At 46.5% G+C, this 17,660-nt stretch overlaps 1 protein-coding gene across 1 annotated transcript in view; it reads right to left on the bottom strand.

Moving 5' to 3' along the window:
- Nucleotides 1-17,660, bottom strand: part of HSD17B3 (hydroxysteroid 17-beta dehydrogenase 3) — a 1,428,528-nt gene that overhangs the window by 1,031,057 nt on the left and 379,811 nt on the right. The window lies entirely within an intron of this gene.

The raw sequence follows: 17,660 nt of genomic DNA, 5'->3' as shown, positions 1-17,660 counted from the left end.
CACCATCTGCCATTCCCAAACCCCTGGTGTCACCCTACAGCTGTGTGACTCCTGGGCTGGCCAGTCACACACAGAAGGTGGGTTTGTTTCAGCACTCAAGGAGAGTGCAGTAAAGGAAATGCTGGCCTAAGTACAAACGCACCAGCTGCTTTTGTGATGTAATATGTTCTATAAAGGCCAGTTCACTGTAAGGTCACTGAGTGAAATCCAGCATGTAATCGCTAAGGGCCCGATGTAAGAAGGCTTTTGCGCCATTTGCGAGGCGCAAAAGCCCTTACGCGATGCTGAAACACATTTTGCGAGTCGGTACCGACTCGCAAAATGTGTTTCAGACTCGCAAATAGGAAGGGGTGTTCCCTACCTATTTGCGAGTCGCACCGCGATGTAGAGTTGATTTGTGACCGCGAAAGCCCATGGGACCCCTTCCCCTTTGTGAATGCTCACAATAATGTTTTTTCAGAGCAGGCAGTGGTCCTACGGACCACTGCCTACTCTGAAAAAAACCAAAACAAAAAGGTTTCGGTATTTTTTCTATTTGCAGCTCGTTTTCCTTTAAGGAGAACGGGCTGCAAAGAGAAAAAAAAAACTGCTTTATTGAAAAGCAGTCACGGACATGGAGGTCTGCTGTCTCCAGCAGGCCACCATTCCCGTGAGTGCCTAGACTCGCTATGGGGTCGCAAACTGCGACCCACCTCATAAATATTTATGAGGTGGGTCTTTGCGACCGCATAGCGAGTTGCAGAAGGTGTCTGAGACACTTTTCTACATAACATTTTGCGAGGTGCAAATTGCGAGTGGCTGGGACTCGCAATTTGCACCTCGCAAAATGTTTTCTACCTACATATGGCCCTAAATCATTAGCCACACTTTGTTGACCATGTAACAGGCAGTTTATAGTGCCTTTAAGCCCTAAGACAGAGTTGAATGAATGGGAGCATGTTGGATAGTCATATGAAAGCAGCGGGCAGATGGCAGAGCAGCAGCTCAATGACTCACAAATTTAGGGGCATAGTTATACTTTTTGACGCAAAACTGCACCCACGCAGTTTTGCGTCAAAAAGTATAGTGCCAGCTTGCATGACTCCAGGGTGCCAGTCGGGCGCCAAATTTATGGAATCCCAGTGCAAAGGGTGGGCTAGCGTCACGAAAAATGATGTTCTCCGGTTGTGTGTGGCGGAATGGAGGAAGGGGGTTTTGCACCAAAAAAATGACGTTAGGCTGGTTAGAGGCAATAAAAATGGCTCTAACCAGCCTAGTGTTGTTTCCTGACGCTAAACCATCCATACCACATGACTCCTGTCTCCTGTCTTATAAAAGACAGGAGTCATGCCCACCATCCCCTGGGCATGGACTCTGCACCCTGTGCCATGCAGGGGGCCCTAAGTTGGGCCCCGAAGGCACTTTAATTAAAAAAAAGAAAATACTTACCTATACTTACCCTACTTACCTGGGATGGTGTCCCCCATCCTCCGGTGTCCCTCTGGTGTGGGTAGGGGTGTTCCTGGGGCTTGGGGAGAGCAACTGTGGACCCATTCCATGGTGTTTAACCATGGAAATGCGTCCACAGGTCCCCTAACGCCTGGTCTGACCCAGATGTTAAATAATGGTGCAAAGCTCCTCCCACCCGTGCGTCATTTTAGCATGGGGGCTAAATATGAGGCTATGTGGATATCACCACTTTTTAAATGGGAACGCCTACCTTGCATCTCATTGACAAAAGGTAGGTTTACACATTTAAAAAATGGTGCAAACTCCAATATTTTGACCTTAGGCGGGTCTAATGTCAAAATATAAATATGGAGTTAGTTTTGCGCCAAATTTGCGTGAAAAAAATGATGCAAATGGTGTATAAATATGCCCCTTAGGCCCATATTTATACTCAGTTTGCACTGAAATAGCGTCATTATTTGACGCTATTTCAGCACAAACTTAACTCCATATTTATTTATTGACGCTAGACAGGTAAATATTGGAGTTATGCAAGGTAGGCTTTAATGTCCCAAAAATTACTCTAAGCCCCTGGCGCCATATTTATCCACCTGTGCAAAAAAGACGCACAGGTGGGAGGCGGACCCAAAAAATGACATGAACCCCGATTAGCGTCAAAGTTTTACGCCTGGGTCAGACCAGGCGTTAAAATGAGTCCCACACATCACTACTCAAGGAAAACACACAGAAGCAACATTGGCAACCCGCAGGACAAGATGGAAGTGTTACTAATCCAGCTCGGGAGACAACACAGAGGACAACAACAACAGCAACCGCCACCTCTACTGCAGCAACCACAACCACCACTACGCCACCCACAAAGGCAACGCAGATGGCAGGAGAAGATATTCAGGAATAGGACAACCCTCCTTGGCCTCAGGGAACAATACCTCATTAGGACATGCCGACTCAACCGGCAAGCCATACTTCGCCTGCTGCACCACATTGAGCCACAGATCACAGCCAGCCTGCAGACACCACATAATATACCTCAAAGCTGCTAACTGTCCTGCATATGCTGGCAAGTGGCTCATTCCAGACAACGGGTGCACTAGTTTTTCTTGGTCTTCCTGCCAAAGGTGTTAGATGCAATCATCTCTCTGACACCCGCCACATCTGCTTCCCCAACACCCAGCAAATGCAGCAGGAGCTAAAATAGGGATTTTACCAATTTGCTGGCTTCCTGCATGTGCTGGGTGCAATAGACTGCATCCGTGTCTGACTTGTCCCACCTTCAGCAACAGAACATTTATACAGAAACTGGAAGCATACGCATTCCACGAATGTGTAGACCATAGTGGACCACCGTGGACTATTTACAAACATTTTAACAAAGTATCCTGGTAGCGTTCATGACGCCTACATATTCAGGCACAGCAGGATCAACTAACACTTCCAGGATGGCCAATATGGCAACGGGCTACTTATGGGTCAACAAACCTACCAATATACACACAACACACCAACCCTGTAGGACACACAAGACATACACCACTCTAAAAACAGATGGCCAGGGCAACACAGATGTGCAGGTAAAAATACATATGGATCATGCTGCAGTACAGCACAATCAGGGCACAGCACAAACACATACATCCAAATGTACGTAAAACAGCCACAACTTGATAGGCACACCACATGAAGGACAGGTGGAGATATGTACCCTTTGCTAACAGAAGATGTCCACAAACCACAACAAGTACCCACAGGTTGGCTACTGCGTAAACTTCACACACACATTATACAAAACAAAGAATAGCGCAGCAGTGTCAATGGCATACACCATGGTCATAAAACAGAAGTCACACATTGACACAGACCCCTTAAATCCTGCCGTGCAAGTCTCTGCCAGAATAAACATCCAATGCCAGACAACTGGTGCCAATACCAACTACATCTCATCAACACATACCTGACTTACCTGTAGTGTGCATATACATCTGCCTGATACATTGGGTCACACACATAGGAATACAAAATTAACGGGCATCACATACCATGTGCCAGATTTGTGAGAAGTGGCACCACACCTACTGCAGTGCCACCTCACATGCACCACTTACTGACCCACAACACCATCATGGCTGTACTGTAAACAATCAATGGCCCACCATGGGGCAGAGTCACTCTTAGACAGTGCAGATCATGGATGCTATAGTTGGACCCATTTGCAAAGTAGCTGAGCTCCATCCCATAGCCTGCACTGTGCATATGTTGACGGTATAAATGCTGATTCATATATTGGAAGATAGGAGAGACATTGTTAGTAATGTTGATCATCCAGAAACAATGGGAAACATACCCTTGGACACCTGATTGTGGGCAAAAACATCAGCTGCTACTCAAGATCACTAAGGGACATATGTAAGTGCCCCTAGTGCCATTGTCATGGCCTGCACTGTGTGTACAAGTTGGTGGATGACCACTCTTTTGTGATTTGAAGCCACGTTGTAAATAGGGCCCCCTCCCGCGCAGCACTTTGCGTGCAAGGGCAGTGCAATGTGTTTTGCTGTAGAAGTGTCACCACAAGATACATAGCATGTTGACGCTGACTCAGATGTAGGTGTCACCTAAAACCTGAGCCAGTGCCAAAATCAAGCACAACCCCAGGGGTGGCGTTTGCAGGTTACAATAAGGAAACAGACTGTGATTGGACCTGATAGGAATGTGCCACCTATGCATGCTGCATATTGCTGCACACACAGAAAGAGGTAATTGCCCATGAAAATAGTATATGTGCAGGAAGCTGTCCCTTCCTGCACAGATATATCCACCTCCACAGGGCAGCCAGCCAAGCACCCTGGTGCAAGGTTGGCAGTGTTGGAGCACAGTTGCATATTAGGCACTGGTGCAGGGACCAACAAAGGGTTGCCTTTTAACATATTACACATGGTGCATTCCACATAGTGAAAATGATGCAGCACCGCACTGAGAATTTTGGAGCTGTGTTGTGCATTGTCACATACTCATTAAAATAGGCCTAAGTGTTGCACTTCATCTGTACTGACACATGTCAAAATGGCTGGGATGTCCAGGCTGTATAGGGTGCTACCATGCTGTCACTAAATCTGACCCCATTGTGTTGCAAGGATGTGTCATGTCCCCTCTAGTGATAGCACACTGCTACAAAGATGCACTACACAACACATGGTACATACATACTGAGCATCAGTTAGGAATCCAAATTATATGTCCCAGGTGCTTGAGCCAATTCCCAAGATTGTCATGTCCAACAACACAGTGCTAGTAAAACTTAGCACAAAGCCAGGAAATCACACCATACCACAAACACGTCTGAGTCACAACCAACTCCAACTGACAACTGCCATGCTACATAACAAACCTGTTGCAAGCTTTAACAACAACTTACATCATTTATCCTTTGCAGGGGCTCAGGATTACGGCATACAGCCGTGGGTGATGACCCCATTTGCAAGCACAGCAGCACAGTGTGCCTACAATGAGGGACATTGTCAAACACTCAATGTGGTGGAAAGGACATTTGGCATCCTCAAATCCAAATTCAGGTGCCTGGACCTGACAAGAGACAGCCTGCTTTATGCCCCACCCATTGTGTGTAAAATTATCCTCACATGTGCCTTCCTGCACAACATATGTGTGCGAATGAAAATGCCAATGTACGACCAGGTTGCTGACCTGCCTGGGGAGGAGGAGGAGGATGGTGCTGACGATATGGAGAGGGAAACAGCACAACACAGCTGCTGGGGTACAACGAAGACAGCATTTTGTTGACAACTTTTACACATAAGAACCACTGAAATCACCATGTTAAATTTGTAAATAAACACTTCACATATACAACCAATCCTACTTTGGTCTATTCATTCTCCACTACATATACCATAGTAATATGAGTCTGACCTCAGGGAGTATGTAACAGTTACTAATCTGACAAGTGATGTACCGTCACCATCACACCCATCACTTACAGCCTTATCACTGGTTTGTGACAAATGAAGGACACAGTCCATGGACCACAACATATTTTGTACATTCACGTTGCCAACTTGCTAATCAATAGCCCATCACACCGATGCAAGGAGCCAACACCAGTGGTTTGGCATGTTGAAAAATAGAAATTAAGTCACGTTGGAACTGAACACTGTCACAACTCAGTGTGAGAGTTGCAAAGGCTGCATGGAACATGTGTGACGAGTGGGGACATCATTGGCAACTATGGTCGTCATGATTTGCCCAGGGATATTAACCAATGGAAGAAGTTGAGCCTGTGCAGTCTATCCATTGTAATCTGTCCTGCCACGGCCCTGGGGCACAACCTTCACACAGGGTAAACATGACCTCACTCATTGCACGGACATGTCTGTTGCATGCACATTAGTATGGATGAGAACATATGAAGCTAGGGCTGCAGGTCCACCATACTAAGATAACAACAATTGGTAAATGCAATGAGTGAAAATCAAAATTTGTGATCAGGCCATATTCTAGGTGGAATGTAGTCAGAGTGTGTCATACACACTATGTACCAAAGATGTCCACATGTCAGACAAATAGGTTGTGTTCACACAGTTCTCCATTAACTCCAAATCCAAATACGGAGACAGATGTCGGGTCACATTTCCTAGGTAGCAATAGTTCGCCCATCATTAACAATGCCTGAACTGCGTTTGCAACATTAAATAGTATGCTCTGTATGACAACATCAAACATCACATTCCAATACACAATGCACAGTCAAGTTTCAGAACTATTGCATTGTACTGAATGCCAAACATATGTGGAAACACTGTTGTCACACATTCATATATATGCACGGCGTACAAAAATTTGCATGCTATTGACTCCGTAACACACACATTGGTGGAACTGACCAATCACACCCTTACCACATTGTTGCATGGACTACCACATGTAGCCGTACCCTATATGCCACATTGCAGCACGGCCCATGTCATAAGTATGGTGCATCAGGGTTCATCTAAGGATATGCAAAAAAACATGCAATCTGGAAATGAGTAAAAAAAATGACGCAAATGCGTCTAAAACATCCACAAACGCAAAGAAAATGACACTGAATTCTACGTTCACCCTCCTCTTAATGCAGCCGTCTGTCAAATTGACGCAAACCGTCATGCGTCAAAGTAAACGATGCACATGCGTTATGCGTCTAAAAATAACTACGCAAATGGCAAAGGCGTCAAATTAAAACACACATAACTGAAAAACATGACGCATGGGGACAGGAAGTGATATAATAGGAAATCCTGTCTACAAGCATGGTACAGTGGTTGTAGTTTCACTTTCTCTTTACAGTCTGTGCCTTTGTCACTGTGTGGTTGTGTATTGGAGCTTGTGGTTAATTCTTGGTTGTATTTGGAAGTTTGTGGTGTCCCTTGTGTCGCGTCCTGTTGAATTTTGTGTGCACTTTGTCCCAGAAGTTGTGTTTTTTTGTAGTTTTTGCCCAGTTTTGTATTTGTACTGTGGGGTGTCAGTCTGGGGTTGTTAGTTATTTGGGATAGTTGGGAGAAGTTAGTGAGTTAAGTTTCCTTTTATTTTTTTATTCTTACTTATAAGGGTCAACTCTGACCATCAGTTGACATGTCTGGTAAGGAGAGGATAACCAGAATGTCAGCAGATGAGCTTGGTGGTTTTGTATGGCTGGTATCACACTACCTGCCAATGATGCTTCAAATGGGTGACCGGGTGATCCTCGGCTACAGGACCAAGGCCAGGCGGCTGCGGTGGGGCATTTACAAGACAGGCAGGAATGAGTACAGCTGAAGCATCGCTGGGCAGATCTGATGGCCAGGGAGCAGGATCTGCTCGATCACCTGGGGATCAAGATCAGCGGAACTGTTGGTGAGTCTCCCATTGGCATAACATTGACTTTTCACTACTCTTGAATGACAGTAGCAGATGAGTTGGAGTGCTGCATGCAATGCTTGTGGACAGGTTGTATGCTACCAGTAGATTGACTGGTGCCTGCACCAGTTAAGGCCTGGAGTTCAAATGTCCAACAATGATTCCAATGCAGGTCAGATGTCTGAAGAGTCCCGCTTAACCATCATGGAAGGCAAACATTTCAGAGCCCATAGCATCACCTGTGCCCCGGCATAGTGTCATGTATGAAACGCCAAGGCATCACCAGCCTACCATATTTTCCCTGGATTGCGTCAACAAAGTGGCGCAATGCATGCATAGAGCAACTTTCTTAACAATTCACTGCGGTGACCCCTGCCCCAGCCATTATGTTAGCAAAGGGGCTTCACCCTCCTTGGAAGGGCAATGAATATATGGCATTAGATACCATTAGATGAGTTTGCAACATCAGTTATGAATTAATCAACGCATCATCATTGCAGACTTTCAGTTGAGCCGCATTTCTCTCACAAAGTGAATCTGGGTGCCTAACAGGACAGGTAGGAGTACCTGAGTTATAAGTCCTGCAAAGCCCCAGGGAAGTGACATGTTCTTACTACTCAACTCCCCCTTATACCATGTTGTGCCATTTTGTATAGATGGCCCACACATGGTGTTGTCAGGAGTGTCCTAAGGGGCACACATCATGTGGGGCAGCACTAGGGGCCAGAATTATGAGAGGGTAGCACCACCCGTGCATCATTGTGTGATGCATTAGCAGCACAAAACTAACCTCAAACACATAGGCCCTCATTACAACCTTGGCGGGTGGTTGAAGCCGCCCGCCAAGGTTGGACCGCCGGCCAGCCGGCGATGTGGCCGCACTCCCGCCGCGGCCATTATGAGATTCCCGCTGGGCCGGCGGGCGGTAACCTGGTTTCCGCCCGCCAGCCCAGCGGGGATCTCGGCCGCAACACAGGCGCCGGCTCCAAATGGAGCCGGCGGTGTTGCGGCTGTGCTACGGGTGCAGTTGTGCCCGTCGCGCTTTTCACTGTCTGCTGTGCCCCACGACTCCCCTTTCTGCCGGCCTTTTCATGCCGGTTCTTACCGCCATGAAAAGGCTGGCGGGAGGGGGACTCGTAATCCCCTGGGCAGCGCTGCAAGCAGTGCTGCCCTGGAGGATTACTTCCGCCGGGACAAAAGTGGTGGAAAACCGCCGGTCCCGGTGGTGCGACCGCGCAAGCATCGCGGTCGCAATCCCCCACGGAAGCTCCACCAGCCTGTTGGCGGTGCTTCCTCCAAAACAGACCTGGCGGTCGAAGACCGCCATGGTTGTAATGACCCCCATAATTTGTAAATTAGCGTTGCATTTGGGTTGGACAATGACGCAAAGGCGGCGCTCACTTTTCTTTACTCAAGTCCCAGGTGCTGCACCACTGTTGTCCTATTGGCCCCTTTGTGTCACTGGGCAAGGCCATGTAAGGGAGATTGAACATGAATTGGGAAGAGACTACTGGCAGTTCCATTTTCCATTTCATATTCTGTCACAGACTGCCTCTACCGCCCCATACCACACACATGTGCAGAGTCTGTTCGACTGGCCTACAACTCCTCACTGACAGTATGAGGCTGCACTGCACCAGCTCCATCTCTGCCACATCACGCCCTAACCTGTAACTCCAGATGCATCCTCTGACCACAGAGCAAGTGTGTCTGTTTTGAACGCTATGTCTATGCCCATGTACTTCTCCCTCACTGGATTGACAATAGTGTACAAAGGCAACAGTGGCAGGCCAACCACAATTTGCAATACATACATGTCATAATGCAGTCAATGTGCAGGTAGACAAAGCAAATGCACATGAGTACACAGCCATGGCAATTCCTTAAGTGTGTCTGTCTTGTGATGGCACACACATTTAACTCTGTACATTGCAGGGTGTGTAATGCAAACCCCAACACCTTGCAATACCCACACAATCACAGGGTAGTAGCGTGCCTGTGAGCTATGATGATGACATTGTTGTTACCTACATCTGTTGCAGGCAGAAATGCCATGGGTGTGACCATGGTCCTGCCACTGCTGCAACAATAGCACGCCCTCAGATGGAAAATACATGATCAAATAGTCCCATTTGGCAATGTTGGTGTTGTGCCCACAGACAGCTGCATGGCAATGCCACATATGAATGTTGCAGGGTGTAGCACTACAGGAGTCTCTGGCCCAGTGCTAGTGTTCAGATGTGTGGCTCTAACTTACCTGAGTGTCTGTGTCATTGTGTGATCATAGTGGTGTGTCTGTTGCACTGATTTCCACTAGGATGACTAGCTCACTCCTCACAACTAGTTCACACTGAAATTTGTTGTCCACTCGCAGTGACTATGATTTGACACTAAGCCTGGTTTACCATTGATATCTTACAGGTGGACCAGCCACCTACACGATTGGTGAAGTGGAGCGTTTCAAAGACCTAGGTGTATCCAGTAAGTGTGATAATGTGTGTCCTGTGAAGTAAACCAGGGTTTGGTGTGAGTGAGTCATGTGTGTTGAATTCATTGCCAGATGTGATAAGCTGCCCAATGATTAGATATCAAAGTAGGCTGGATTGTGACATCATGGCCCATTTTAAGGATCCCCAAGCACCGCCAGAGGGTCACGTCTTGTGAGGCGCGTGGTGCACAATGGCCAGCATTGTGTATATAAGGTGTTGAGAAGCCTCATGTAGGGCCATATGTAACTAAGAATGACAGAGTGCAACACTGTGAGAAAATTAGCAGTGGCGCACTCCATCATTCTCACAACACAGAGATGCACCATATTGATCCTAATTTGGTGCATCCCTGTATTGTCATGAAGGTCGAGGACTGGGCTGGCAATTGTCTCCCAGCATGGCCCTCTGTCTTTTGCAATCCATGTATGTTTCACTTTGTAGAATGTCATTGGCTTGCATGCAGGTCAAGGCCAAATGTGTGCTAGCATGGAAGTGGGTGTGAAAGGAATAGTAGTGGCAGATCCGTTATTGATGGATGTCTACACCTGGACATATGAATGTAGATGTGATTGGTCAATGGATACCAGCTTCCTAGTTGGCAGCCCTCCTAACATATGGTCCACTCCTTGACTCCATGTATGAGGGGCAGGCCTTGGTGGATGACCAGGACAGTTGAGATGATGGATAGCATGGCCATCCCCCCTTAGGCTCAGGGAAAGAGGAATACCAAATTTGTAGGTAGATGTAATGTTCACAGTGTAGGTGACAGTCATGTCGATGAGGCTTGCATGTGTACCTCTCAGCTCTGACCCCTTATGTTTACCAACAGCATCCCACCCTCCCAATGACATGTCCAAGTTACTAGTGATGTATGGTTGGAGATAGACACAGATGATGAGGAAGTTTGGGCCTGATCGATGTAAAGTTAGCGTCGCATTTGCATAATTTTTTTATGCAAAAGCAGTTACGGGAGCGCCGTCCGGAGGGTAGTTCCATGGCAGAGGACCGATGACATAATTTGTCAGCCTGAGTCCTTGGTATGCGCTTCCCAAGGAGCCTTGTCTCGAATTGGGGATGGGCGACCTTTCTTTGACTTAGCCAGTTTACTTAAAGTAAGTAATTGTTTCTTAATCCTAAATTAGGGTATTCATTTTTGTTTTGTTATTTGGAGAAGAGGTTATTTTTTCTTTGGTCCTGATGAAGCGTCAATGGATCCGGCTCGACCGCCAGACGCGAAACATGTTGACCCTGGATTAGAGGTACCATAATAGTCGTAGTCCTCTGAGGGTTTTTTGCTCTTTGAGAGTAATTGAGCATTACAACTCAATTTGTTACTTTCACTCTTGGTTTTTAGTCTTGGGCTTCATCCGAAATGTACTGATTAAAATTATGATGTGTCTTGTGAGATGAATAACCAATTTTAAGTTTTTCTGTTCTCGCCAACCTGTGCTGGTGCCTTTCTGTATAGTTTGAACCCGCCAGGCACTATAAGAGCAGTACGCCTTAGAGTCCCCTCTGGGGAGCCCGTCAGGCGTTGCAGCGCCAGCCTGGCGAGGAGCATTCCCGATGATGATGCCAGCGATCCATTGTGATGCTTGAGGGCTCTTGCTCCTGAGACATTAGTTCCCCTAGAACACCGTAGTAGCTTGGAACAGTGTACTTTTTATTGTTTTGTATGGTTGGAGATAGACACAGATGATGAGGAAGTTTGGGCATGATCGATGTAAAGTTAGCGTTGCCTTTGCATAATTTCTTTACGCAAAAGCAGTGCACACTTCCAACATTTTGGTTCATTTTGTAGGTTTGCATTGCTTTAGCATCAAAATGTGATGCAAAGGCAGCGTTGACATTACATTTATCAGGTCCATTGTCTTTTCTGGAATGTGAGATGGAGTGCCTGTGTAATTAGCTGTAGCAGTGTGTAGGAAAGTACCATCTTGCCTGGCTTGTTACCCCCATTTTTACTGTATGTATGTTTGTTTTTGCCTGTGTCACTGGGATCCAGCTAGCCAGGACCCCAGTGCTCATAAAATGTGCCCTGTATGTGTTCCCTGTGTGGTGCCTAACTGTATCTGCTAATCAGAACCTCAGTGGTTATGCTCTCTCTGCTTTTAAAATTATCACTGCAGGCTAGTGACTAATTTTACCAATTCTGATTGGCACACTGAAACACCCTTACAATTCCCTAGTATATGGTACCTAGGTACCCAGGGTATTGGGGTTCCAGGAGATCCCTATGGGCTGCAGCATTTCTTTTGCCACCCACAGGGAGCTCAGACAATTCTTACACAGGACTGCCACTGCGGCCTGAGTGAAATAACATCCATGTAATTTCACAGCCATTGTACACTGCACTTAAGTAACTTATAAGTAATCTATATGTCTAACCCTCACTTAGTGAAGGTTAGGTGCAAAGTTACTTAGTGTGAGGGCACCCTGGCACTAGCCAAGGTGCTCCCACATTGTTCAGGGCAAATTCCCCAGACTTTGTTAGTGTGGGGAAACCATTAAACGTGTGCACCACATATAGGTCAATACCTATATGTAGCGTCACAATGGTAACTCCGAACATGGCCATGTAACATGTCTAGGATCATGGAATTGTCACCCCAATACCATCCTGGTATTGGGGTGACAATTGCATGCATCCCCGGGGCTCCATCATAGAGCCCGGGTACTGCCAAACTAACTCTCCGGGGTTTTCTCTGCAGCTACCGCTGCTGCCAGCCCCTCAGACAGGTTTCTGCCCCCCTTGGGCCTGGGCAGCCCAGTCCCAGGAAGGCAGAACAAAGGATTTCCTCTGAGAGAGGGTGTTACACCCTCTCCCTTTGGAAATAGGTGTTAAGGGCCTGAGAGGAGTAGCCTCTCCTGGCCTCTGGAAATGCTTTGAAGGGCACAGATGGTGCCCTCCTTGCATAAGCCAGTCTATACCCCTTCAGGGATCCCCCCAGCCCTGCTCTGGCACTAAACTGGACAAAGGAAAAGGGAGTGACCACTCTCCTGACCAGCACCTCCCAAGGGGAGGTGCTCAGAGCTCCTCCAGTGTGTCCCAGACCACTGCCATATTGGATGCAGAGGTGTGAGGGCACAATGGAGACCTCTGAGTGGCCAGTGCCAGCAGGTGACATCACAGACCCCTCCTGATAGGTGCTTACCTCTCTCTGTAGCCCATCCTCCTCTGAGGGCTATTTAGGGTCTCTCCTGTGGGTTTCTCTTCAGATAACGAATGCAAGAGCTCACCAGAGTTCCTCTGCACTTCTCTCTTCGACTTCTGCCAAGGATCGACCGCTGACTGCTCCAGGATGCCTGCAAAACCACAACAAAATAGCAAGAAGACTACCAGCAACATTGTAGCACCTCATCCTGCCGGCTTTCTCAACTGTATCCTGGTGGTGCATGATCTGAGGGCTGTCTGCCTTCACCCTGCACTGGAAGCCAAGAAGAAATCTCCAGTGGGTCGACGGAATCTTCCCCCTGCTAACTCAGGCACCAAACTTCTGCATCACCGGTCCTCTGGGTCCACTCTCATCTTGACGAGTGTGGTCTCTGGAACACAGGAGCTGGAGCCAAGTATCCCCGACAGTCCAGTGGCTCTTCTGTCCAAATTTGGTGGAGGTAAGTCTTTGCCTCCCCACGCCAGATAGTAATCCTGTGTACTGCGTGAACTGCAGCTGCTAGGGCTTCTGTGCACTTTTGCAAGACTTCCTTTGTGCACAGCCTAGCCCAGGTCCCCAGCACTCCGTCCTGCATTGCCCAATTCGCTGTGTTGGACTCCGACTTCGTGGGACCCTCTTTTGTTGTGGTGAGTCGACCGCTGTGCTCAGATCTTCTGAACGCCTGTTCAGGTGCTTTTGCGGGTGCTACCTGCTTCTGCAAGGGCTCTCTGTGTTGCTGAGTGCCCCCTCTGTCTCCCCCTACAAGGGGCGACCTCCTGGTCCTTCCTGGGCCCTGGCAGCACCCAAAATCCTCAACCATGACTCTTGCAGCTAGCAAGGCTAGTTTGGAGTGTTTCTGCGTGGAAACAACTCTGCATCCTCCAGCATGCTGTGGGACATCTTCTGACCAAAAGAGAAGTTCCTGGCACCTTCCGTTGTTGCAGAATCTTTGGCTTCTTCCACCCAGAGGCAGCCCTTTTGCACCTTCATCCGGGGTTTAGTGGGCTCCTGCCCCCCCTGGACACTTGCGTGACTCTTGGACTTAGTCACCTTCCTTTGAATATCCACAGGTCCAGGAATATGTCTTCAGTGCTTTGCAGTCAGTTGTTGTCTTTGCAGAATTCCCTATTTCGACTTTACTGTCTTTCTGGGGTAGTAGGGTAACTTTACTCCTACTTCTCAGGGTCTTGGGGTGGGGTATCTTGGACACCTTTAGTGTTTTCTTACACTTCCGGCAACCCTCTACACACTACACTAGGCCTGGGGTCCATTTGTGGTTCGCATTCCACTTTTGGAGTATATGGTTTGTGTTGCCCCTAGGCCTATTGTCTCCTATTGCATTCTATTGTGTTCTACAGTGTTTGCACTACTTTTCTAACTGTTTACTTACCTGATTTTGGTTTGTGTGTATATTTTGTGTATATTACTTACCTCCTAAGGGAGTATATCCTCTGAGATACTTTTGGCATATTGTCACTAAAATAAAGTACCTTTATTTTTAGTAACTCTGAGTATTGTGTTTCCTTATGAAATAGTGCTAAGTGATATAAGTGGTATAGTAGGAGCTTTGCATGTCTCCTAGTTCAGCCTAAGCTGCTCTGCTATAGCTACCTCTATCAGCCTAAGCTGCTAGAACACCTCTAATATACTAATAAGGGATAACTGGACCTGGCACAAGGTGTAAGTACCACACAGTGTAAGCTATCAAACTGTACGGACTGCTCACAATGTTGACACAGATGGTTGCTTGTCTCCATTTTACAGTTACCAACATGACCAATGATGAGCAGCCTGCTTTTCTTAAGAGGGCACAGAGGTACCGCCACATCCTGGCAGTGGAGTCTGGGTTCAGACACATGGCTAGCCGCTTCTGTGCAGAGAAGGCAACAGGGGAATGGCAAGCATTCCCGCAAGGGCCCCCCCACTGCCTAAGAAGGCTCAGTAGACTCCAAGCTCATCAGCAGTGCAGGGGGGCACAGCTGACACCACACCAACTACATCTGTTGCAATGGTAACCACAGCAGCGCAACAGCCCACACCACCTGCTGCCATTGCGACACAGTTGCTGCAGGATCTGCAGAGGGATATGTCTTGCATACTAAACTGTTTGGACAGCTTGGAAGAAGAGGTTACCGCTAATAAGAAGATGTTAAAATACATTAAAAAAAACTAAAGAAGGCAAACCTTTGACACTGATGTGATCTGCCACCTCCATGCTCTGTCCCCTACCTTATGATGTTCTAATGTATTTTATTGTGGGATTTAGGGGGTTAGTGTTAGGTTAGTGTAGGTATGTAGATTAGATAGGATAAGTGTATTTGTGGGATGTTTTCTTTTAACTTATTATGTGTTAATTAGTGGGTGGGTGGTCATGTTGGGGTAGCTACAGGGAGTGCAGAATTATTAGGCAAATGAGTATTTTGACCACATCATCCTCTTTATGCATGTTGTCTTACTCCAAGCTGTATAGGCTCGAAAGCCTACTACCAATTAAGCATATTAGGTGATGTGCATCTCTGTAATGAGAAGGGGTGTGGTCCAATGACATCAACACCCTATATCAGGTGTGCATAATTATTAGGCAACTTCCTTTCCTTTGGCAAAATGGGTCAAAAGAAGGACTTGACAGGCTCAGAAAAGTCAAAAATAGTGAGATATCTTGCAGAGGGATGCAGCACTCTTAAAATTGCAAAGCTTCTGAAGCGTGATCATCGAACAATCAAGCGTTTCATTCAAAATAGTCAACAGGGTCGCAAGAAGCGTGTGGAAAAACCAAGGCGCAAAATAACTGCCCATGAACTGAGAAAAGTCAAGCGTGCAGCTGCCACGATGCCACTTGCCACCAGTTTGGCCATATTTCAGAGCTGCAACATCACTGGAGTGCCCAAAAGCACAAGGTGTGCAATACTCAGAGACATGGCCAAGGTAAGAAAGGCTGAAAGACGACCACCACTGAACAAGACACACAAGCTGAAACGTCAAGACTGGGCCAAGAAATATCTCAAGACTGATTTTTCTAAGGTTTTATGGACTGATGAAATGAGAGTGAGTCTTGATGGGCCAGATGGATGGGCCCGTGGCTGGATTGGTAAAGGGCAGAGAGCTCCAGTCCGACTCAGACGCCAGCAAGGTGGAGGTGGAGTACTGGTTTGGGCTGGTATCATCAAAGATGAGCTTGTGGGGCCTTTTCGGGTTGAGGATGGAGTCAAGCTCAACTCCCAGTCCTACTGCCACTTCCTGGAAGACACCTTCTTCAAGCAGTGGTACAGGAAGAAGTCTGCATCCTTCAAGAAAAACATGATTTTCATGCAGGACAATGCTCCATCACACGCGTCCAAGTACTCCACAGCGTGGCTGGCAAGAAAGGGTATAAAAGAAGGAAATCTAATGACATGGCCTCCTTGTTCACCTGATCTGAACCCCATTGAGAACCTGTGGTCCATCATCAAATGTGAGATTTACAAGGAGGGAAAACAGTACACCTCTCTGAACAGTGTCTGGGAGGCTGTGGTTGCTGCTGCACGCAATGTTGATGGTGAACAGATCAAAACACTGACAGAATCCATGGATGGCAGGCTTTTGAGTGTCCTTGCAAAGAAAGGTGGCTATATTGGTCACTGATTTGTTTTTGTTTTGTTTTTGAATGTCAGAAATGAATATTTGTGAATGTTGAGATGTTATATTGGTTTCACTGGTAATCATAAATAATTGAAATGGGTATATATTTTTTTTTGTTAAGTTGCCTAATAATTATGCACAGTGATAGTCACCTGCACACACAGATATCCCCCTAACATAGCTAAAACTAAAAACAAACTAAAAACTACTTCCAAAAATATTCAGTTTTGATATTAATGAGTTTTTTGGGTTCATTGAGAACATGGTTGTTGTTCAATAATAAAATTAATCCTCAAAAATACAACTTGCCTAATAATTCTGCACTCCCTGTATATGTTTTCTTTAATTAAAAAGTAAAGCAAAATATTAATAAAAAGATTTTAAAAAATACAAACAAATACAAAAAAATATATATTTGTTTAGGATTAGTTAGTATGTGTAGTATTAGTATATGTTGTTCTGCATGTGTCTTGTAACTTACGTGGGCGGGGGCAAAGTTTGGAGTGTGGTGTTCAATGTGTAAGTTAAGTTTAGCATAGGGTATATAGCACTAGTTGTTGGATAAGTACAGTTAGAATAGGTTAGTTTAGGACAGGGTAGGTCTTATTTATTTTTTAGCTTAGTTGAAATGTTAATAAACATTATTGCATACTCCTTTACATTTTTTGTTATATGCTTGTGTCTCAGGGTCTTCCCATGAGTGCACAGTGCAAATTGTGCGTCGGCCTAGGGGTTCCGTCCTGCCTCCGAATATCTCTCTTGACATTTGCATCACCTATTGACAACTGAGCTTTCACATTGGCAGCAACAACTCATTTACTTGTCCATGCATCTGCCATCCAGTGTACCCACCACTAAAGATGACTATTTTTACTTTGTATTGGACAGGTAGGTGTGGTACTTCAGCTCTCAGTGTTGGGGTCCAGTGTAGGAATGTCGACAACAGCCTACATTGGAACTCTATCCTGCAAACCTGACCGGTGGCAATCACTAATGAGGTTAGGTACCTCTGTATCACACCAGTGTGTTCTACTGGTACTCCCAGCTGATGACATTGACCTAGAAC

This window comes from Pleurodeles waltl, chromosome 1_1 (genome assembly GCF_031143425.1).
Source record: "Pleurodeles waltl isolate 20211129_DDA chromosome 1_1, aPleWal1.hap1.20221129, whole genome shotgun sequence".
In the NCBI taxonomy this organism is placed as follows: Eukaryota; Metazoa; Chordata; class Amphibia; order Caudata; family Salamandridae; genus Pleurodeles; species Pleurodeles waltl.
Note: the sequence above shows the minus strand (reverse complement) of the source record. Positions and strands in the feature narration are given on the sequence as shown.